Genomic DNA, 25,961 nt, shown 5'->3' on the forward strand with positions numbered 1-25,961 from the left:
TTTGCTTTTCTTAGCTCTATTGTTTTGTTTCAAATATGACATTTCTTTGTTCGTTTTCTATACATGCCTTCTAAATAACAATAAGAGTGAGATTTTTTTACGTATCGGTTTCTCGACAGTTATCTTTGAAGATGGTGAAGTTGGTGAAGTTGGTGTTGAACACAAGGAAGACGCTCGTTCCGTAATATTCACACTTGTATCTTTATTTTCGGTCAAATGCTCATTATTGATTAATAATAAAATAACATACTTTCAGTAGAAGATGATGACAGAGCACTAGATGGACGCGGCGTTGATGTGATTAAAGAAGGTTTAAAATTTGGTGTCTTTTTCAAGGGAACTAATTCTTTTTCAAAAGAAGTCGACTGCAGAAAAATTTCGTCTTGCTGATTATCTTCTTTTTTTGATTTGGGATTTTCGGGACAATTTTGTAGTCTTTTAGTGTACTTTTTAGCGCAGCGAGTATGATAAATCATTGAGATGTGGTGTGACAAAGTTTCAAGAGGATCTGTTATATTGTTATCAAGCACCTCTATATCTAAGGTCACTTCTTCCGCGATTGTTTTCAATTTTCCCTTTTTCTTTTGTCTTTTATAGTAAGCTCTGAAATTTTCTCTACTTTTTTTTTTTGAGTTTTCTTCCGGCTTTTGGTGACATTTCGCAGATAGGCAGTATTTTTTTATTTTTTTATTGTACCCTTCTTTCTCCTTTATTTTTTTTTTGATTGCTAATACAAAAAGGGGCATTTTTAATTCGTTCTCGGCTTTGTCGCGCGGCAAGCCTTCTATTTTCTTTAACTTCCTCTTTGGTCTTTTTAGGTTTTCCTATCTTATAAATTAAATAATTTGACAAATATAGACATATTTACGGACAATAATAATAATAATCTACGTAAACCGCGGTAAACAAGTATTACTTTTTCATACAACGGTAATTATAAACATATGGTAATTAGTATACGGTAATTAGAAAATGATAAATTTTCATAAAAATGTTTAAAACCGACACAGTATACAAATTCTAGCTTATTACAACGTACGGAGGCCAAAGTACTGTCTCCATTTACATGATCAACTTGGGTCTATCTTAAAAATCTAGTATTAAAATAAGAACAACGGTAATTAGAAAAGTTTTTAACCAAGGCTACGGTAATAATATACTCACGTGCTTCATTGGTGGTACACTAACATGATAGTCATACAACTGCTGATGGACCTCGGTACACACTGAGGAGACGCGATGCGTACGGTAGTGATGTGCCAAATACTTTTATTTAGGGATGTGCACTCGAGAACAGCAGATGTTATGGCAATTAGAGGTTTCCATTGGACATACGATTACTTCATAATAATTATTTGTAGACTGGTTCTATTGAGTTGATATTTTGTTATGCGATACACGCTGCTTAATATCGTTTAAAACTTTGAATGGATCAAAGTAAATCTATACGCTATAAAAATTACAAGCAAGTTTAAAGACTAAGTTGGTGTGCGGACACGCCACGGTAATTAGAGAACAGAGGTTTTTTGAACATAAGTTAAATTAATTTAGTTTTAATTACTTAAAACAGAAGCCAATATTTTTTTTACAGCTAGGTACGGATGCTATCTAAAATATATAAAAAAGTGCATGATTGGATATGATGATATTACGGTTTAAACAAGCCCGGACACGAAAAATTTGCTAATCGGAGAATGGCCGTTATATGTTAGTCGTGGTCTGGGCATTGTGCTTGTGTATTGTGTGTGTTTCCGGACCCCCGACACAGGAGAAAGTCCTACTGGGGGATCCATTGAGTGGGAAGCGTTTATTAATATTGTTATTTATTAATATAAATGTAAGAATCTGAAGATTAGTTTTTGTAGATACTGCAAACATACGTTGCAGGATAGAATTTAGTAAATAATTTAAGCCCAGTTGAAGAAATAAAGTTAATACGCCGCTTAAATCTCGTCGTTTTAGGCTTAAATATGTACATAGAAATTGATGTGGAAACTCCTTCGTCACGGATCCACTGAAGCAGATGCTGTCTTAGACAGAATTGAGTGATATCACACTCAAATGCACTCGCTTGATCTTGATTAGTGGGATAACAGACGTTTTCGAGACATAGCTAGATTCTGACGATGGTTTCATCTGTCTTACGAAAAATATTTTTTTATAAAAATATTTCTTTTTGAAAAATATTATATCATAGTATTTGAATATTCAATCTGATGGATAAAATTGATATATTATTAGTAATGATGTGTTGTACATTGTGGTATATTAAAATTAGCTATAAGTCCTATAACATACAACAATTTGGCCTGTAATATCCCACTTCTGAGTATTAGCCTCATTCTCCATATATGTGATCGGTGTGATCGGAGTCTAATCCACCATGATGCTCCACTGCGGATTGGCGGATATATTCCCTACTATGAGTAACCATCACTATCAGGTGTATATGATAATAGCCGGGACCAACGGCCGGAAAAAATATTTGTACAAATACAAATATCCATCGCGAGCGAGAACCGAACCCGCAAATTGATTGTTAGGCGCGTACATAACACCAGAGTGGTATAATATACAAATTCCCAGCTAGGTAAGCTCTAGTCTCAACCAGCTCGCTGGACAACTGTTCCAGTCTACCGGAGAATGAGACCATTTTGCTCCCCACCATTTTTAATGACTCCTGGATTTTCCCTTCAGTCTGTGGAGTCACCTCGCTCGGTTCTCTGGATGTCAACATTTTCTGTATACTGCGTGTCCTCTCCTCTATCTCTATTTGAGCCTCCCGGAGGTCGCGGATCTGCTGGAAAGGCTCCACGGTTTCATACCCCAGCCAGGAGCGTACGGCCCGGGTCTCCCTCAGCGTCTCCGCTATGTCGGCATGCGCCGACTGCAGCCCAGAAAGGAGCGAATTTTTGATGTCTTGGAGCTCCTTGTTGTGGGCTCTTTCTACCTGCACGAGCTCTTTAGCGTGACGGGCTCGCTCCTTCTCCAGGCTGCATTTATGCCGGTTTCTCGAGTCCGAGAGTGACAGGACCGTCTCATATAAGCCCTGCAAACTCTCGTAGACGGTGTTTTTCGTGTCCTTCTTCATGTTTCCGGCACTCTCCAGGGCTTCTTTACCACGCTGCAGAAGGTCATTTGCCACTCCAGTAACCATATCCATCTCCACTCCTGTTCCTCTTCTCGGTGTAGTATACAGGAGGGAGGTTCTTCCGCTGTGTGCAGATGTTGCTGAACACACTGACGAGGACTCCACCTCCTCCAGTTCGGACATGGGGGGCTCCGATGCTGTGTCCGTGTGGACGATGGTAATCTCTGCGATGTTTTTCTTTTTTTGCAGCTGTTGTTCTGGGCAGATCCGTGTCTCGCCGACAGATAACGGCGAAGTGGCGGATGTTGTTGCCGCGATGGTTGAGGTGATTTTTTTTAAAACTCTTTTTCTGAGTGACGCTGACGACTTCGATGCCACCGATGTAGTGTCGGTTGCCTTTCTTGGTTTTGATGACATTGTTGTAGTACTTTTTTAGGTTTTATTTATTACTCCAACTGTACAATACTTACAGCTTATACTATTTGACTATATATACACTTAAAGCTAGCTACAAATATATGTACACTTAGGGCTAATTACAATGTACACTTAGTCTATTGTTAGGTGTTAGATTTTATAACTAATTGGTCGGTTGGACTCACGCGGCGCTGGTGTCGTCGCGCTGATGTTGATGTTATTGAGTACGCCTAGCTTGTGTTGCGCGTCGGATCCCGCTTTTTAACGCAGGATCTCGCGTGTTGAAGTGGCAACGGTGTAGGCAAGCCTTGCCCGTACTTCTGTGCAGCGTTGGTTGATCTTGTATTTTTTTTTTTTCACAGCTTCCCGATATTGGTTTTGGAGAATCTGTTGGAGCCAAAGTATTCTTCTCCTCTTCCTGGTTCAAATGAGCTCAAGCACGGTAGGGCCAACGCCTGTGGTTTACGAGATATGGCTTGCGGGGGTGAGGTAACCCAGGCTCGGGCGGGGTTCAGTCTATTACTTCCCTCTTGATGTAGTCCTCTTTAGTGCTGGTCACTGAAAGGTGGGGCAGAATCCTCGGCGAAGTTGTTGCCGATATCGGAGCACTGTTTACGTCAGTCGGTAGGTAGTACGTGACGTGCCTGTCGTCGTCTCGATGCAACTCGGTTTCTAGGTCGCAACGGCGCCGGTCTGTCTCGCACTCGGTGTTATGTGGCGGCTCGCTATGATGTCGTGTCTTTATTACGTATTTTTGGGACTTAAAAATTCGGTTTCCACAAGTGTCCCGGAGACGTGCGAGGTGTCATACGACAGGTCTTACCAGTGCCTTTCTAGTGGTGTAATTTTTAACTCTCTCAGCACTTCACGGGTCCGCTGGCAGTTGTCCAAAGCTTGCGCGCTCCTGTTCGGGAGCCGGGACTTCTAAAGGCTTCACAAACACTTACACAGGCAGACTGCACTTCTATGAATCACGTTTACCACTTTTTGTACGCGCACGGCTCAAAAAACCTATTTTTAGGATTTTTTATCGCGGAGCCGATGTATTCAGTGTGCGTATTAGGCTTGCTCTTTTCCGTCACAACAACTACCAACACAAACACAAACACAATTACACAGACACCGACACACGTTCAGGTCCGTGTCCCATATACCGTTTACCAGCCTGGGGCAACTGCTTCTCAGCCCCTGAATACCCAAACGCTGCGTGGCCAAATAACACAGACCACACCGTCTTCTCTGCAGAGTTTGTTCCAGAAGAGAGCCAATAAAAACGTACCTCCGCAACCTACTCACAGTAAAACACCAGTGGCCTTGTTCAAAGAATGGAAAGGAAGCGGTGAAGTGGGAATAAAGACCAGATGCGTGGCTCTGTTTATGGACAGCGAAGCGGAGAGAGTCGGAATGAGTTTTTGTCGCTCCGAAGGTCAGGATCGTCTGGTGGTCTCGCCGGGGCTTGCCCTGCTGATGACAGGTAGCACGCAAAACACAAGCATAAAGCGCTCTAAGATCGAGGCGCTTGCGCAAAAACCGAAGGACGACTTAATTTACCGTCTGGTGCGGTTGAAAAATAAAACAATCGTGCTTTTCGAGGAAGGAGAAAGGTCTGCCTTCGCGCAGTCAAGTTTGTGGCTACAGCGGCTGGACGAGGCCTCCGGTGGGGCCCCCGGAAGGATCAGTGTGGACTCAATGAGAGTCGGATATGACAAAGGCAACGTATCAGACAGGTACGGGTGTCTAAAGGCCTCACTGAACAACGAGGTCATTATATACGAAGACAGGGGGGAGGATCTAGGCTACCTAAAACCCAAGATCAGGACATCTAAACCCCCCGCATCGCCAGCTCTTGAAGAGCCCACACCCAGCGGATCGGAGCGCCTACAGAAACAGGTCGAGGCCCAAAAGGCTGAGTTAAGCAATCGGACAAAAGCCACACCGAAACCGAGCCTGATGTCGATGGCGAAGTTTATCCAATCGACGATCTCCCCAAAACGAGGCAAAAAACCGCCCCACTTGTCCCCCAATCAGGTCGATACAAGAGAGCGGCAAATTAAGGCGTTGGAAAGGTTCACCGAGGACGAAAGTTCGAAGCACCCGGAGGCGCCACCAACTGTTCGAACAAGAGCCGATATGGGGCAAGTAACACCACCAAAACTTCGACCAGCGTCCACACCGTCTGAACACGCGCAAAATGCCCTTACCGAGTTCCTGGCCATAACAAAGGCAAACCGAGAGGTGAACCTGGCCACATGCAATAAGATCATGCAGACCTACCAGTACAACAACCTAAAGTTACTGGAGGTGGAACTCGAAGAAGCCGAAGCAGCCATTTACAACAACGACACTCGACAGATACTCAAAGGAAATATGTCGGGGAGGTATATGGCTGCATATAACATCACAGCAGGCTTCGTGAGCGCGGTCGAGTCTGAGGGGCAGGAACAAGAGCCTCAGATGTTCAATACACCACCAGGGGACCCGGTGGTGGTAGTGGCCAGATGCACGAGAGTAATGCTGGATGATCGGATACTCCGGATGGCTCAAACCATCACGGGGGACCGTGACGCCGATGATTCTTCCGTGGTCTGGGGGCTACCTTCACTGGAATGGATAAATGGGGTTCCAGGATGTGGCAAGACAACTCGCATAGTCGGGGAATTCGATGAGGACGAGGAAGTCGTCATTACGACCACAGTCGAGGCTGCCAAAGAACTTAAGGAGAAGCTGGCACGCCGCTATGGCGTTAAAGCCAAATCTAAGGTGCGCACTATGGCCTCCGTACTGGTCAATGGTTTTCGAGGGGGCGCAAAAATCAGCCGTCTTACGGTAGATGAAGCCCTCATGAACCACTTCGGGGCCATAGTGATGGCAGCCCGACTATCAGGGGCTAAGAAGGTGGTCCTCATCGGAGATATTAACCAGCTGCCGTACATCGACAGGGAAAACCTGTTCAAGATGCGGTACAGCAGACCAACCCTGATAACAGGCATATCGTGGGAGCTGTCTTGTACGCACCGAAACCCCAAGGATGTCGCCTTCGCCATCAGCGAGGTCTACAAAGATATTTATAGCTCAAGCCCAATAATCCGTTCCCTGCGCGTGGAAAGCTTCACGGGCGCGCAAATCTCTGCAAAACAGAACTGGACCCTATACCTGGTCTTCACGCAGGAAGAGAAGAAGTTGCTGGTGGACCGGGGATACGGGAAAGGGGAGGGGTCGCGTGTCTTGACTATCCACGAGGCGCAGGGCCAGACGAGTGAGAGTGTCATCGTCATCCAGACGAGGAGTGGGAGGCTGCGAATACATGACAGCGTTTCGCACGCGATAGTCGCGGTGACTAGACACACCAAGGCCTGTGTCTACTACACCGACTACAGAGATGACGCGATCTGTCGTTTCGTCGGGAGGGCGGCGGAGGCTACGGAAAAAGACATCCTCGAGCATAGTCTCAAGATGGCGATTCATAATAGAGACACCGCCGTCGTTGAGAGTATTCTCGAGATGTCAAAATAAAATTCGAATAGGTTGCTTTGCTTGGGAGGAGTAAGTTTGGTAGTAATATAGACAATATTAAAAAATATATTTCTAAGAAAACGATTATTACGCATGTAAATAATGTAAGATTTAGCTAGATATAAGTATAGTATTATAAGGAAATAATAATAATACAAAAAAAAAAAAAAAAAAAAAAAAAAAAAAAATGTTGTACCATAGATTAGATTAAGAACCGGTCGGTGGACTCACGTCTCTTTTGGAGACATTAAAAACAAACATAGTCTGACTTGAACAGCGATGTTGTTGACTAACGCCTACCTTGAAATAGAGAAAAAAATAAAAATAAAAATTTGCATGTATTAGAGTAAAAAAGGACATGGGTTCATAAGCCCGTGGATGTATAAGACTTGTTAAAAAAAAAAAAAAAAAAAAAAAAAAAAAAAAAAAAAAAAAAAAAAAAAAAAAAAAAAAATATACAAATTCCTAAAGGGGACTATCCATTTTTGGCCCAGCGTGAATAGAATTCATACAAAAAAACAAATATACCAAATTTTCATATATGAAATCATGATTATTCGTGATTTTCAGTTGTATCAATATAAACTGATAAAAAGTTTATTTAATAAGTACTTTAATTCATTAATTATATACTAACTAGAAGTTTATTTTCGGTTGGTGATTTGATTACACCACGTTGCCAGTCTTAAACAAACAATAATTATTAATGAACAATCGATTTTAAAATATTTTTAAATCAATTATTTGTTAATATCGATTAAAAGTATTGTTAAATCGAATTAATAAGAAAAAAGTTAACTATAAAAGTGTATTTAGTAAAAAAATATTTAATTTTGGTGAAAAATAAACTATTTTAGAAACATTGTTATTGACTAAATAAAAAGCAAGGAATTAATTATATTTAATTCGATTATCGATTAAATCGATTTATTTGTTTATTGAAAATATTATTTATTATGGCAACCCTAAACTTCAGACTTTTGCGTCATACATTCATTTGACTTCCATATTCATATTCATAGTGATATAGCAACCTACTGAAAGGTTTTATGTCGACCGAGAATTCATCACTACTGCGACTTAAAATTCACAGTAGGCAAATAAGTAGGAAAATATATTTTGTATTATAACGTACGAATCCGATTAGTAAAACAAAAATAACAAATACAATGATTTTTTTATTTCAGACACCTTGTAATTATCCACAAAAAAACAAAAAATGAAACACCTAGACACAAAACTATATCATTTTTCTAATTCCTACTTGTTAGTACTACTAACTTAATATATAATTATTATTCTCAGTGACTGTCCACTCGGGGCCGAAAACCCCATACAAAGTGGACAGTCCCGTTTGTACATTTGTACAATATTAAATATAAATATACAAAATTACAAGAAACTATTCAATATTATAATTATTGTAACCTAATTATAGCATTCATTATTACATAACATAACACGCAAAATGAGTTTTTATTTTTACTAAAAAACTAATGCGGTAGGTCACTAAGTGTTAAGTTGTTTCTATCGATAAACACTTGCGACTTCAACGGTGCAGCAAATGTGTTACTACGTAAAGGGATGCAGGAGGTTAAAGGGGAGTTAAGAAAGGGGATTGGGGGGGACTCTGGTTTCCGGCTCTCTAATTCACCATACAATGTGCAGCTATTAACATCATACTGGTTTTCTCTTTGAGTCAGCATTGGCTACGTCGAGCGTATTTTAATGAATTATTCTTCTCATAAATAATATGACTCCAGGTTGTTAGCATATTATATGATTCACTGCACCGTGTGTAATTTTTGAAACAGAACAATATGATACTAAGTACGCCAGTAATATTGTTAAGCTGTGTTGTTGTAGATTAATGCAATCACCGAGTAAATTATTCTTTTTAATTTAAGTTTTTTGTTGTTTTTGTATTTGTGTAATATGCTTACATATTATAGTATCATAACTACAAACACTCTTGCAATGAGTTTTCTATGTAGTTGTATTTATAATAGACAAAAATCAATTTGGTTTCTTGGTAAACCCTGTTTTACGAATTCAAGCCATTTGGTGCCTTATGTTATACTTTAGACGCTATGAAAATGAGCTATATACGAGTATGTGAACATCGCTACATCGGTATAGTCCATCGATATCCTGAATTCATAATATTTTAATTTTGTTTTGCCATTATATTGACCAACAAGAATACGGTCTTGTACGGTACGGTATAGGTTTGGTAATTTAAGGTTGTACGGTAGTAAATTTTAAGTAAAATGATTTACCCACTCGCTCTATATATGTAGCAGATACAGTTTTAAAATATGTAGTATACACTTAACAGTTCTACACTCGTTCAAGTAAAGGAAAGTTTCGAGTGTTACAGTGTTAGGGGAGAATAAATACGAGTTGATTACTCCGCGAACGGGTCGTAAAATATCGTCAATCGGTGTTCCACTTAGCAAGATTAAATTCGAATGCGGTTCCAAAGGTGATAGCTTTGTCAGATTTGTGGGTTAACTTTACTGTGTTTTAATTAGAAACGACTATCCCTTTCTGTACAAAAAATCCATTGGATACGAGTTTTATCAACACATTAATAAGCGTCACATAAAAGGACCTTTAAAACTTTGTTTTTATATTTTTATAATCCAATATTTGCGGTATGTTTTCAATCATACAATGACTCTAAGTCTCTATAGATATTATACATATATAGGTAGAACAAAATAAACAAAATTCAACTGAACGTAAAGTTAATTTTGATGGTTAGAAAGAAATATCTTAAACAAATAGCAGAAATGTAATTTTTAACACGAAAACCATTCTGAGAGTCCTCATTCATTCATTGTACAGAATTCGTTAGTTAATTTTCGCTTTTCTCATTTTTAGCGTTGCGCTATAATTCAATAGAAGACATAAATTCAACAGAGTACTTTTCGACCGTACCTACAATAGAGGAAAATTAATTTGTTTTTCTTACAATGGAATGTCTAGACAATCGCATATAATTCAAGTTTCACTTAGTTTTATAGACGCTAATGGCCAAAACTAAGGACCCGTATTTAGAACAACATGTAGATCATTTCAAAGGTGACCGGTGGGGTTTGGGTACACTGCCCTAGTTTAAATGCCGATGACATTGAAAAGTTTCGGTTATGGTTGGTTTTTCATATACGTTTTCTCAATTTTATTCTAATGGGATACGATTTATTTTCTGTTGGGTAATTCTTGGAATTTATTTTCTGTCAGATAGTTGAGACCGCTAGCATTACTTCAATTTAATATATTAGAAAATCATTTTCCACTTTTAAATTATTCCCAGCAAAGGATCACATCATTTTGCTAAATTGAACATTGTATTATAAAACCCTATTCTATAAAATTAGGTAAGGGTGTTTCAAAAATTCATAATTATAAATAAAAGTTTCAATTAATAACTTCTTAGTCTCAATATTACTCGTACGAAATATATTTTAACACTAATTGCAAAAAAGTCATTTTTTAAATTGATAATACAAAAGAGACTAATTTACACATACATAATTATATACACAGCACGATATGTATTTAACAGCTTCATTCTAATGTAAAAAGCAAGAGTAACTTTTAAAATCCTAAACTTTATGAGTAATAAATTCGCAATAAATGCTTGTTATATTTAAGTATTCTAAAGCAAATAACGCTGAGTGATATAACTGATAAAAGCGCTGCTTTGTTACGTCTTTATTGTTTCTTTTTATTACTTTTCAGGATTGTTTAGTGACACTAGATTTTAATATTTATATGTAACCGGTTCGCTGGTTTTATTGTCGAAGTTCGTCGGGTGTGGAGGGTGGTAATATTACAACGCTGTTTAATCCTCCGTACTTACGCTGGTCAACGTCCCTGAGCGACGCTTTTCATGATGGATATCTATATGAAAGTTAAAATTTTAAAATTGCTATCGTTATGTACTAGCTATAAAAATAAAAATCTACTTCACTCAGTTATTTTATTGACTACATTTAAAGATGTGCTTTATTAAATTAGGAAGATATTTTTATTTATTCTTTTATGTAAACTCTATTTCAAGTAAGAAGGCACACACAATTCAAGATTAGAAAGATTAGTTAGAAGTTAGATTCTCAACTAAGAAAGTTAGAAAACTTACCTATTATAATTTAGGGTATATTGTACAATTTTAGGTATCTTTATCTTTTCAGAAATTATCTTATTTCAGAAGTTAAACTAACAAATGGTGATGCTAATGACAAAAAAAAATCCATAGAAATAATTCGCTATTCTTTATATATTTCGTCTGAACAATTAGATTATATTTTATATGGACATAAGACGCATTTTTTAAGTAAACGATTACAATAAACAATAAATCGTATATTTTAAACATTATCCAATTACAACTGTTGTCTATAAAAAAGGTTAACATACTGTTTTATAATTTTACGATGCGTTTTAATCCAGTTTCAGGCGACAATTGTGCTCAAATGAATTTTAATTTTAAACAATACCATCAAAGATATCGTGCATTAAACAATTTAAAGTACCCGAAAATATGTTGCGGTGTCTATAATCATTAATATTCGTCGTTAAAACAGAAGCTTGATAGCGGTTTTACGTCTTATTAAAGGGTTGTAAAATTTTATGTGGCGCTAGTACGACGGGACTTGTTTAATTAAAAACGCTTTGAGAATAATCATGACGCATAAATGTTCTGTGTCTGCAACGAGTTGGAAAAAATATTAACAATAGCTATTTCAGTTAAAGTAAATATCCTTTTGACAGAACTATTGTATACATACGTTATTTTTTCGTAGCTCATTAATATTACTGCTGGGCGAACGCCTTTTTTTCTATTGTGAATTAACCACGAAGCTATATTTATAGTTAGCAGATATTTAAAAAAAAATGAAATTATACTTCTTTTTACGTTTTATTCATCACATCATCACATTAGCCTTTCGCAGTCCATCCACTACGGGACATAGGCCTCCACAAATTCACGCCAAAAATGGCGTGAACTCATGTGTTTTGCCCATAGTCACCACGCTGTCCAGGCGGGTTGGTGACCGCAGGGCTGGCTTTGTCGCACCGAAGACGCTGCTGCCCGTCTTCGGCTTGTGTATTTCAAAGCCAGCAGTTGGATGGTTATCCCGCCGTCGGTCGGCTTTTTAAGTTCCAAGGTAGTAGTGGAACTATGTTATCCCTTAGTCGCCTCTTATGACACCCACGGGAAGAGAGGGGTGGCATTATTCTTTAATGCTATAGCCACACAACATTTACGTTTTATTGGATATATCAAATAAAAACATAAATCATAGGTATTATATTTTCCTGCGACTATATATTTCACTACTACTTCAATTAATTAATAAATACAATTTCAATTCAAAATAGTACTGTTAACCGTTATTGTTATGTAAAAATGTTCTTAAGCAACATCTGCCCCAAAACTATTATTATATTTTAAGTACCATTGACTCAAGAACACTCACATAATAACATTAGATAAGCCAACTGTCGCAACATTTTGTGATTACAATACAGAATGAGACAACGTAGTAGATATACAGTTGAAGTATTGTTTAGAATAATATAATAAATTCTAGGTCAACTATATCTAGGTAATTTATTTGTATAGTTTTTGACAACGCGTTGTTGATTGCAGTCTCAGCAACTGATTGAGGCATTAATCATCTGATAATCTAGTCGATCCCCCACTAAGCAAATATTTCTATTGGCCATACAGATGTTTGACGGGGTCTGGCCTTATGTGATTGTATGTTTCATGAGTTTTGTGGACCGCCGACACAGGATTCAGAACTCAATGAAGGCTGTTGACTTTGAAGCATCTATTTATTACTATATTCATATAGTTTTTTTATTATTTTTATTATACATCAAGAGGGATTTTCTTTTTAATTTATTTCACAGGTTTTTACCGAGAAGTAATTTAAATTCTTTCAGTCTAGACCTGACAGGTATTCTTGTAGAGAATGCGTCATCTGATATTGTATATCCGAAGAAAATCTGTAAGATTTTGAAATTTTTTTTTATCTAAAAACTTTTTGTCTGAAAGAATTTCTTTTTTTCTGAAAAGGTTCACCCGATTCAAATATCTCTAGAAAATTACTAAATTCACAATAAAATAAATTTAAAACAATTGAAATATAACGCTAGCTACCTTTAAATCTAGTAAATTTCATATTTAAATTTAAATTAATGCATGCATATGCAATGAACTTTCGAACGACTGCACCAAATTGGACAATTCTTGTATTGATTTTATTTTATTTCTTTTGATTAAAAAATTCTTGTCCTTTTATAAGTGTTAAACTTTCATAATCACTAATTAAACGAGCTATGGTACAGCAGGTAAAATATCAAAATCTGGAGCAATCTGAGTGGGAAATTACTTCGTTCGAACTTACAGACAATCACAACTAAGACTGCTTTCAAGAATTCTTCCTAAGGTCAGTAAGGTAACCTGAATTCCTGGCGGGTTGTGGGAGTAGGGTCGGCAACGCGCTTGCGATGTTTCTGCTGTTGCAGGCGTCTATAACCTACATTGATCGTGAGCCGTGATCGTATGATTCTTTGCCGACTTAGTTGTATAAAAGAATATAAACGAAAATAAAACAAATTAACACACTCACAAATAAAAAAATTTAGACCTACAAAGTTCACCGGATCAGTTAGTTAATATCTATTCAGTGGCGTGCATGAAGTTTTCAGACAGGGTATGCAGTCAAAAAAAAATATGAACAGCCACACTGCACTTACTTCCTCGCAATTTTTTCCTAATTTATTTCAATTTTGTGGGGAATAGAGGCTTTTAGATAATTTCAAGAACAGACAAGTAAATTATTGCATATGTAAAGTGCATTTATACTAATAATGCAGGCATACAAATACACGTACAGCAACCAACCGATACTTATCAAACAAATCTGTTACTAGACAGACACAGTGAACTCATAAGGCCGGCACTCTGATAATTTCGTTTGTGTCAAACATAGGAAATCATTGATAACACTATTAATTAGTTACGAAATTGTATGCTTAATGAAAGTACTTGTTTATTTATTAATAAATGAAAAATTATAACGTCATTGTTATTTATGTGCTAAATCGATACGCCTGAACAATTTTTAATTTACCTGTAAAATTGAACGTTTTGAATTTCGATGCACTATTTACTTTCATCAAACACACGTCTCCGTTACATATTTCACAAGTAAACTATATATATTAATATATTAATATTTTCACTAATAACTGTCAACAATATTATATCCGGTTATCATGTAATTAGCTAATAAAACTCGTACTTGGTTGCAAATGTAGTTTAAAATATAATACTGTTTTATAATAGTAGAATAACATAGATGTAAGCTAATTTTCCTTTTAATTATTGAACACGCAGGCATGGCGCCATCCCCACCCTTTCTATATAAAATGGAGATGCCGCCATTGCCTCGTGTCAACAATATTGTTTCCATTTATTATGAGGTTAGCTAATGAAACTCATACTTGGTTGCAAATGTAGTTTAAAATATTATAATGATTTTTAATAGTTAAATAACATAGATACAAGTTAATTTTCGTTTGTATTATTAAACACGCGGGCATGGCGCCATCCCCACCCTTTGTAAATAAAATGGAGATGTCGCCATTGCCTCGCCAGTTCATTTCGGACGTTCGAGCAGTAAAGACTTAAAAAGTGTAAGTGATTACTATTTACTGTTAATATATTATTATTTTATTGCTATGCATAATGTTTTTCTATGTAATGGAATATAATTGTGTTTTTCTTGATAAAATTGTATACGATCTGACTAGTTATTTATTTATAAACAAAGGCAATTCATGAACTAACAGATTTAACTTAAATATTATTGCATTCTATTTACAAATAATACATAAATAAATAGATTATAATCACTAAAGTCTTTTATTTTCACATAACAAGAACGCACAAACGAAAAATTCAAAGTGAATTGTCATAATATTACTCTGTGGAATGTTGCGATTACGCAACCGTGTCAAAAATCATAATTGTTACTACAAACGGCATCGAATTCAAGACAATTTAATTTGACAGGTTATTCTTAGGCTGTGCCTAATTTCGTTGTTAAACCGACCAATGTTAAAAACACAATACTTTGTTCGTATTCCATATAACGCACGTGACATTATAAAATTGTAGGATGATATAATGTCTTACTGTCATTGCGAACATTTGTTAAATAGGCAGAAGTTTCATAAAAGGCCCGTCGTTGATGCGCACGAAGCGTTGATATCGCATATATGACGGCGGGTTTTTTTGAAGCGGATTTAAATTGAATTATGATTTATGTCTTTTTCAAAAATATGTATTCAAAAATAATTGTAATGTTCGTGTTTTATATATCATTTTTAGTAACATGCCAGGGTAGGCAGTGCCTTTCTGCCTATATGAAATGCACGCTACGGTATCTATTATTTGATTGATTTACGTTTATCTTAGGTTTGAGTGTCACATTTGATAGGGTGCCTGGTGCCTTAATGCTGTCTGAGTAGGTATCACTCATTCAGCACGTACTATAGCAATGAAACAAAACACAGTCCTAGGTTTCCACTCTCGTGATATGAAGGGATGATCTGAAGTATACATATATATAAACATATAAAGAATATACAATAACGGCAATATTGAAACCACATGTTATCACAAAGTTGAAGTTTATTTTGTTAATATTCTCTTAATAAATAGAAACTAATCACTATTTTAAGGGGTTCAGTAGAGGCTAAAAAAGTAACAAAATATTAAAAGAAAAAAAAATGCATATTGAAGTAATCTTTAGTCTGCGTATTGTACTATAAAGTGTTTATTATAAAATTAAATACTTTCACGCCATTTCATTCCGTTGCCAAGAGTTCGTGAAGAGCTAAAGAGTTGTTCATTAAGTCTAAACAGCCTGCGGCTTGAGCACGTACAGAATAGATTTACGAAAGCCGAGCAGCTGCGGGTTCTGCACCAAGATTTTTAACGTCATTTAAATTACGACTTTATAATTTGCGTAGGTATATTTTTGAAGGATTTTAAATTATTAACAATTATAAAAAGTAGTAATGATTACAATCATTACTTTATAGGTACTTTATTTTTTGGATAATAACTTTAGAGTAGATTTATTATCTAACATTGGTGGAGAAGTAATACAAAAAACATAAAACACATGAATTACATTTTAATAATTAAATATCATTAAAATATATGACAGTAAGATCAAATCAAAAGATTCAAAAATTTAAAAACCAGATAATTAAGTAGCTATAGTATTATTTTAATTGTGTTAGATATCAATAATGTGATGAGATTAGTTGACACATTATTAGAGAGACTGTTATCAGTTATTAGTTATTTTATATTTCAACAAACGAATCATTAACACGGTTGAGGTTTTTCTGTTTATATTATAGGTCTGCAAACAAGGGTGCGATTGTTGTGCGGTGCATGCGATTACCATAGCCTATAGATGCCTGCAACACCAAAATCACAACACTGCTTTCAAGCAGTATTATTTAGCTGTGATCTTCTGCAATAGACTGAAACGATGATGATGATGAGGATGATAATGATGTGATCTTCTGTAAGGCTGAGAAACTTCCCCAGTCGACCTGCTCCAAGATTTTGAACAGGATATTATTGCTGTGCTCTACCTCAGTTAATATCTTTACTGATAATAATTACAATTTGTCGAACTTTTTACGATTATGTAAAAGTAAAAAGTACTTATTTTGCTACGTGATAGATAAGTTTAATCTCAATACATAATTCTTGTAAATCAGACTATATTACGATATTAGTTTTCAAATTTACATGCAACATTGGAGAAACCAGTTTATTCGTGACATAACTTGTTCGTAGGGGAGGGGGGGTTGTATGTTGGCAGCATTGTGGCACAGACTAATAAAAACTATATTAAAATACGGAGCAAGGTCGATTAGTGCTTTAAGATAGCGACAGTTAAACTACGTTGATGGCGCCTTTAATGGCGTCTGCTATATTCTCCCTTATTATCTATTTACAGCCCGCATTTTATTATTGGGGTTAAGATGGTACATGGTATAAAAGCTGTTGTACAGGCGGTGGGCGGAGCTAAGGGCGAGTGAGATCGGACGACCGTTAAGGGATGTTTTTACGACCATCAAAAAGATACTTTGTGAGATGGCATCCGGTAATTCTGAGTAAGTACGTAATCTAGAGTATTCGAAACGGTCCGCTTGAATTACGAGTTTAATCCCACGAATGTTATTTTCGACTTTAATGTTGAATTAAGGTAACTTTAATAACTGATACAAGTTTTGTAATAAATCTTTTTTTTATTTCGATTAAAATATCTGTTTAATTTATAACACAAATATTCGTTGATCTGTGTAAAATAGTCACGTTTTCATCTATAGAGGTTTGTTTGCTACGATATTCGGGCGTATATTAATCCATTTACGCCGGCCTTTTAGTGTTATAAGCGTGGGACATCATCTAATAATGTGGATAAAATAGTGTTTCTGCTATTACAATGCGAGACTCGTTTCAGGTAATCGAGTTAGCGGGCGCCCGGCGCCGATCATTACGAACGTGTACGAGACGTAAGTTTCGTTGGTATAAAGAATACTGGAACAAACACAATTCTACTTTAATTTTTTTTTACATTAAATTATATTTGAAGCGCTTGCGAGCCTTACCGCGACTTTCGGGCGGAGTAACCTGGCGTTTGAATTGTCAGCGAAATATCAGGATTTGCAAAATGACGATTGCTAAGTCTTCACAACCAAATCGTTTAAAAATGCCACATCACCGCAGTATCAGGAGCTGAAAATCTCCTGTATAATCAAAAGTATTCACAGTGACCGCGAAAATTCGTTTAAAATACTTATAACTTTGTTATTCTTTTGTTATTGAAGACAACGCATAATTTCTATTCATTTCTTAGTTATTATAATATGAATTGATGATACTTTGTCGCTTCCAGTAATCTTATATCAGCAAAACAGATTTCTTGTCGACATGACGCGTCAGCATTTTTCTCGAATACGGGATAATTCCAATCGCCTTCAGACTCGTTGGTCCATACTAGAGTGTATTAAACCATGACCAAGCCTTATTTTTTTATTAAATTTTAGCAAAAAGTGCATTTTTTTACATTTTTGTACTGCAAAAGTGGCAAAAATTAAAAAAACAGCCTAAGACCCGTCCTAGAAGCTCTGGCTACCAAATGGGTTGACTGGAAGAAGACTCTTTTAGAGATAAGTTCGCCCTTGCCAACTTTCTATATTATAATGACTATTCTAAAATTACTTATTGTAATAAAGAATATATATACGCACCACAGAAACACCTCTACTCGAGAACAGTATTAGGTATCTAGTCGTAATCTTCTGTAAGGTGGGGGTACATTCCAAGTCGGGCTGCTTCAAGCTATGAGCAAGATGTTTCTGTAGTGCTTTACAACAATAATTAATCGTTTATTTAAAAAATATATTTAATTCCTTTTATTCTAATGTTATAAGCAAGGGGTACATTCCAAGTCGGGCTGCTCCAAATTATGAGCAAGATGTTTCTGTAGTGCTTTACAACTATAACTAATCGTTTATTTAAAAAATATATTTAATCCCTTATGTTCTAATGTTATAAGCAATAAATTTATACATATAGACATTGTAATAGCATTTCCTGGTTTCGTTTGCAATAAATAAATCTCACCAAACAAGTCCAAAAGAAATAAATATCCCGTCAATCCGCGTCCATTTGTCGTTGGCGTCTGTTCATCGTTAACTTACAGGCACTGACATACGAACACAAGAACCGCCAATACTTTCAGTACTTATTTAATTCCTGTGTTAAATAAAAATACTAAAAAAGTTTTTAAAATGTTTTTTTTTTAGAATAAAAATCGGTTTTCTAACTCATAAAATAATTTAAAAAAATACGCACACATATTAGCTTATTAATAAATAAATTCCATTTCCCTATTCCATTCTCCATTTTCAGCAAATTTATCTAATTTATTTACACCATTAACATTTTAACTATTTGCGTAAAAGTATTTGTCAAATATATTAACTCCATTATTAACTACCAGGAGATAGTATAACAATGAGACTAGAAGTTATTAATTAATTCGTTTGTGTTGATAAGTGTGGTTAAATGTATTATTATAATATAGTCTTCAAAGCCTTTTTCAAATATTCTATATACCTTTGGTTTACTCTAACAGTATAATTTTGGCTTAAAACTTATACAAGTTATGTCATAATTTTATATGTTATTGCATATTTTTCACTTCACACAGACATGACAAACTACACAGATAATGATAAACGGTTATAAAACTACCCTATAAAAAGTTACGAGGTCTCATTACAACGCTCTTTATTTTGATCGCAATCTATTTTGTCAGTGTTTCGTAAACAATACGCCGCAGATCTCAAGTCGAAGAAGGGGAGAGACAAAAACTTAATGACAAGTGGACAATGGCGGATTTGAAACGCTTGTCGCCGTGATTGTCGGAAGCTCTGTCGAGGGAGCATTATACGGTGACAGATAAATAATAGAAACATAATTGCGGAATGATTTCTAGAGTGATGGTTATTTATTGTAATCTTGATAGCTCTTGCTAATATGTACCTTGTATTTTTATTAATTAAACTCTAATCGTACTTTCATCTGCTTAATAGAAAACTTGAGTCTTTCACAATCCAATTATAATACGTTTATTTGATTAATACGAAACTTCTAATTCCTTTTTTTCCAATATTTATATGGAACATAATTATAAAACTATTTACAGTAAAAAAAACTTAGAAGAAATAGAATTCACTACTCCTTAATTAAGCTTTTTTATGTGTCCATCATTCTGTTTTTCTTCCTATATTTATATATACATATGGAAACATTTCCTTATCAACAAAAATCAAAATTGGAATACATAAACTGCACACTTTGACAAGTGACTTGATCTGTGGTTGAAGGACTTGAAGGTAAAAGTAATGTAGGTGAGGTAACTGAAAATGTTTATAATTTTTACTACAATACGAATTGTATACTTCGTTTCAACAAGTTTTCATCAGTTAATATCACAGCAGTAGACACATAGCTACATTTAAGCAATCCAGTCGAAGGTCTAAGAGGCTCTCTGGTAAATCAAATCAGACAATCAAGTGGAAAAATCCATGTCCGTAGTACAAACAATCAGCTCGAGTTACGCGGTCCGGAGTGACGTGGGACGGTCCTCACCTCTTATTTGATCGCCTCTCGTCTCCCTGAGGGAGCTCTATTTGTTTTAAAGCTTTATTACTAAGTAATGTGTACATAGGTCAACCCTCTAAAAATTTCTTATGTTGACCAATATATCTAATGTAATGGACTCGTTGGATGCGTATTTTAATGTTTATTCGATTGTGTTTACGAGTGCTTTTTAGTTTGGTTTTAATTAATTTATGGGTTTTTCGAAATAATTGTGGACTATTTAAGCAATTATTATTCAAATAATATTATTTGATTATCCCAACAAGATTCGTGACTATTACATCATAGTTTTCATACAACTACACCAGCCCTATCACTACCGACAGTGAAAAGTAAAGAGAAATTTCATAATAATTTAAATTATATAAAGAGAAGTGACAGAAATAAACCTTAAGGTTTCTATCATATTAGCAATTCCAAGCGTGCTACTACGTGTTTATACCATTAACTAAAGTTGCATACCGTGTGAATTAAGCTCGATGACGTCAATTTTCGAGCATGCTTACGAAAAGCTAATATAATAGCGGCCATATCGTTCTTATTGTCCGCGTAGAGTTATTACGAATTAGCGAAGTCGTAAAGCACGAGACCTATTGTGTATTCGTAATTTATTCACCAATTCAAATACAAAAAACTTGTTCGTCCCGACCGAAGGGTGTCCCCGGCAAAAAGGTGTCAATTTTTGAAAGATTGCGCCACGTCATGAATATTATATGAACGAATCGAGTTAAGGGTATTTTGTGATAATGTTCCACGGTCGTTTGGATGCTGTCAGCCTATGTCATTTCACATGGATTGGCCCTTTGTTAAAAGTAACACGTACATTGTCAGCTCAGGGTAGGACGATATCGCGTGGAAAATTCCGAGGTTATTTGCTTGACATGATAGCTTAAGGCGAGTATGCAAAAAAAAATCATTATTTGACTTTATTAGGTCAATGAAAACTTCGAAAAAAAAATCACAAATCTCTAAAATTATTATGAATTGTGTAAATACGAATTAGGATCATGTTTTGATTTGTTTATTTTATCCTATTACTAAACAAATGTAAAAAAATCTTTGTGTATACTCCGAGGAGCAAATGAGACGACACCTACGAGACCTAACTTTATTTCACTTAGACTAGAAACAAAAATTTGAATAAATAGATATATGTATTCTTCGGTGGAATTAAACTTGCAACTGTCGTTGTTAACATTATTTTCATTTACATAAAAACGGTTACCAGATTGTGGAAATACGTACCCAAAATTAATAAATGTTCGACAGGAATTAGATAATTTTAGTGCGTAGTATGTTTTTTGATCATGACTATATTTATAATGAAAAAGATGTTACTTCGTTGCTACAAGTTCTTATTTGTTTTTAAAATTTTTACAATTAATTCAGCAAATTGAATTGTATTGAATTAGTGCTTGTGGGTCTCCCCAGTGCCTCGGAAAGCACGTTAAGCTGTCGGTCCCGTTTGCTATCTATCTATCTATCCCGGTTGTTACCCATAGTGGGAAATATATCTGCCAACCCGCATTAAAGCAGCGTAGTGGATTACGCTCTGTTCCTTCTCCTACATGGGGAAAGAGGCCTATGCCCAGCAGTGGGATATTACAGGCTCAAGACAGCGAGGGAATAATTTCCAAATTATAATATTTCAGCGTTTCGCACGCTGTAGTCGCGGTGACTAGACATACCAACACCTGTGTCTATTACACCTACGACCGTGACGACGCAATTAGTCGCTTTGTGGCGAGGGCAGCGGAGAGGACGGACAAGAAAATCCTTGAGCATAGTCTCAAGATGGCCATTCACCATAGATATGCTGTCGTCATTGAGAATGTGCTCAAAATGTTGGAAAATATAGTGGTGTGAAGATATCATTGTATTGTAAGTATAAATTGTGCGTAGATCAAAGTGTAATGTAAGTAATATAAATAATAAAATTAAATGTAATAGTATAGGTATAGGATAATGAAATTGTAATGATAAGGCTTTATATATGTACTTAATAAGATAGGATTAGTCACATAATATATTAATAAAAATTTAAAAAAAAGAAAGTTAAATGGATAAAACGATTTCTAAGCACACACAAAAAAAGTACCTAACTACTAACAATAACATAGGTTAAGTGTACATTGTAAGTAGCCAAAAAGTGTACATATATTGTAGCTAGAAAATAAGTGTACATATATTGTAGTTATCAAATAAGTGTAAATATAATTAAAATAATTACTATATAAAAATATAAAAAAGAATAGTCTTGGTCAGTGGACTCGCGTCGACCTTTAGAAATTTTAAGACTAGTTTTTAAGGCTTCTAGGATTCTAAAGTTGCGGTGAAGTACCGATGCATGTTAAAAAAAAATATATGGAATAACAAAAGCACGGACATAATAAGCCTGTGGATATATCACTTAAATAAATAAAAAAAATATAATATTTAAAAAACAAACAAACAAGTGCAAACTTTACTGGGTAAGAATAGATTCAAACGGTTCTATCTCTATCACACTACATTTCCTGTAAAATAAAACACTTCGAATGATAATATCGTTGAATCTGTAAGCTTTTTTTGCTTAAAAACTTGTAACAAGTGCCATAAATAATAAATTTTACGAACAACAGTTCGATAGAACGTTTACGTTCTTTCGTAAAGGAAATCGTAAAATAAGTTTTTCTGCGTCGTCGCGGCCCCGGCGGCAGTCTGCTTCAGCAAACATTTAAAAATATTCTGTTGATATTTATTGACTATTTATTAATGTAGAAAATGGTAACATTGTATCATTTTAGAATATTATTTTAAAAGTATTATTTATTTCTGTAACTATATACATTAATTGTTTAAATTTTGTTGAATTATTTGTTTTATATTATAGTGTTTATTGTACTATATAAAGAAAATCAATAAAATATGTACAAAGGCGGTTTTATCGCTAAAAGATCAATATAATTATAAATTTATTACCAACATATTTATAATAAAACATTTTTAAATATATTGGTAATATTTAAATATTTTCCTTAATGTTTGTATAAAATTTAGTAATTTTAGTCGTTCTTGTGAACGACTAATGTTATACAATTATTTATTATAATCATTTTGGTAATCACATCTAGTAAGTCAAGGATTAACACATACAGTATTCATCTTTATGATATTGATATACATTTATTTTAAAATAATTTTGCAAAGTTATTAATTAATAAATAAACTAATAAACGTTTCACGCTCAACGGAGCCCCCAGTAGATTTTTCTCCTGTGTTGGGGGTCCGGAAACACATACAATACACAAAAACAACGCCCGGACCACGACTTACATCTATATGATCGATACAAATGTCTGTCATGACCGGGAATCGTACCCGCGACCGCTGCGCCAACGCATCGTTATCGGTCGGTTATCTAAAGTTATCGGTCTTTTTAAAATAAGTAATACTTTTATTGAATGTTGCGTCATAAAAAAAAAAACTACAATTTATATACATACATTTGATATTATTTCATTACTTATCAAAAAAATCCCTAAAAAGTAAGTAGTAAGTAACCAACCAATAAAAAACTATGATAATGCACGAATTAGTTTCTCATATTTTTAGACTGGTTAACATTAACAAAGTACTTTTACGAATAAGGCTAATCAACAGATATCTTCTCTAAAAAATCTTTTATAAACAGTCCATAAGGGAACATAAAGTCGTTCAAACGAACCCAAGATTTGCATGTAATTATCATTTTTGATTCTCTCTTCTTTTGTGTATACACTCCCTTGAAAGGAAACAGCGTAAATGACATAATGTGGCTAAAGATACGCTGAATTATTTATTCGCTAATACGTACCTACCTACCTCTCTGTAGCTCTCCATTTTAATGTGGCAATACGCCTCAATGAATATTACTTTCGGGGATTTTTGTTGCCTAAATAAATTATTACATTTGACTAAGAACAGGTTTTAATGAATTTCGAATAGAACGGTAATACGATTTCCTATTTCATTTTGTTGCTTTAACGTTAAAGAGAATTCGTTTGGGGTATGTCGAACTGTTGACATTTCATCTGAATAACAGATGATTTAAATAAGGATGGGATCAAGTAAAAATATTGAAAACGTTTGAGATGAATCTATATGTTTTATATGATATGTTAAGTTAATTTTCATATATTATATTGCGATTGTTAACAACAACGAATCTTTTCTATATATAAAACGTTTTATGTTAATCAGAGCGTCCTAAGCAGAAGGTTCTTTAGGAAATACAAGCACTAATAATTCAGTTACTATTACTAATTGTTCTCTTTTCAAGTATGTCTAGATCGTTTAGAACGTGAACTAAACTTAAGCATTACTCGTTCTCCGTTAATAGTGACTGTAACATATTTACAGATTTATAAAATAATCATTTATTTTATATTTGAAGTGATGTAATAATGATCTTCTTTTACATTTCGTTTATTCTCCGTTACCAATTATAAATCCGAATGAAATAATACTTTCAGGAAGCTCTAACACAGGTTCCATGGTGTAATGGTTAGCATTCTGGACTCTGAATCCAGCGATCCGAGTTCAAATCTCGATGGAACCTTAACGATGATTATAATTTTGGAATAGTAAGTATTATATTTTAATTCATTTAAAATTATGTATTTCTAGCAGATACTGACGTTGTTATGTTTTGTGTAGATACTGCAATACACGGTATGTTTTCTTAAATTTTCTAATTTTCTATAGATTTCATTCTATAAGAACCTACTATAAAGTATTAGAAAACTGAAGAAAACTGCTAGAATTATCCATTTTAGCGTTTACCAAAACTTTTAGCATTCATTTTTATACATATAGATAACTTGTGTTTAAAAATTAGCCAATTTCTTTTTTAACCGACTTCAAAAAAGGAGGAGGTTACTCAATTTTACCGTATATATGACCGATTTTGATAATTCTTTTTTTGTTGGAAAGGAGATACCATAAATGTTGTACAGTGATAAGGAAACCAGGATGTGATGATCTCGAAAATCCGCATCACTTTTTACTGGGTGGACCGATTTTGATGATTTTTAATTTAAACGAAAGCCGATGTTTATCATGTGGTCACATTTAAATTTCATCGAGATCTGATTACAACTTTTGGAGTAATCTTTGATAATGCGTATTTACTTAACTATTTTTTCGTCTACCTACGTTGTATCACTTGTCGATGTAAGTGACGTCAATTTTTTTTCGTTTGCGAGCAAACAAAATTATCGAAAAATCGAATCCAAGCTTACAAGTACATTGTATAACTTTTGACCAATTTTTCCATTAACCCCTAGCTAAGCACAGTTGAGTATTGGCAAATTTTGACGTCACCTCTCCACGTCATTGTAACCGCTGAGCATTGTGTTTGACATGAAAATTATTTGTTCGGTAAAGTTACTGGTGAAATGAAGACGGAATTGGTTTTCGCGTAAAAACCCCACCCTGCAAGTGATGCCGTGTTACGTTTTTAGGAATCACATCGATTTCATTCAACTTTCCTGTGTTGTAGTCATAATATGACGTCATAGAATTGTATTGCAACTTATATGGTGATTCTTTATTGTGTATGTTGTCACCGGGAAGTGTTTTCTTATTGAAACAATAGAATTAATCAATATTCCATTTCTTCATCTACTAGGT

At 35.0% G+C, this 25,961-nt stretch overlaps 1 non-coding gene across 1 annotated transcript; it reads left to right on the forward strand.

Annotated features, from left to right (window-relative positions):
- Positions 1-24,816: 24,816 nt before the first annotated feature.
- On the forward strand, positions 24,817-24,888 carry Trnaq-cug. The gene has a single exon. It is a non-coding gene; the product is annotated as a tRNA-Gln (tRNA).
- The last annotated feature ends 1,073 nt before the right edge of the window (positions 24,889-25,961 follow it).

Source organism: Melitaea cinxia, chromosome 8 (genome assembly GCF_905220565.1).
Source record: "Melitaea cinxia chromosome 8, ilMelCinx1.1, whole genome shotgun sequence".
Lineage (NCBI taxonomy): Eukaryota > Metazoa > Arthropoda > Insecta > Lepidoptera > Nymphalidae > Melitaea > Melitaea cinxia.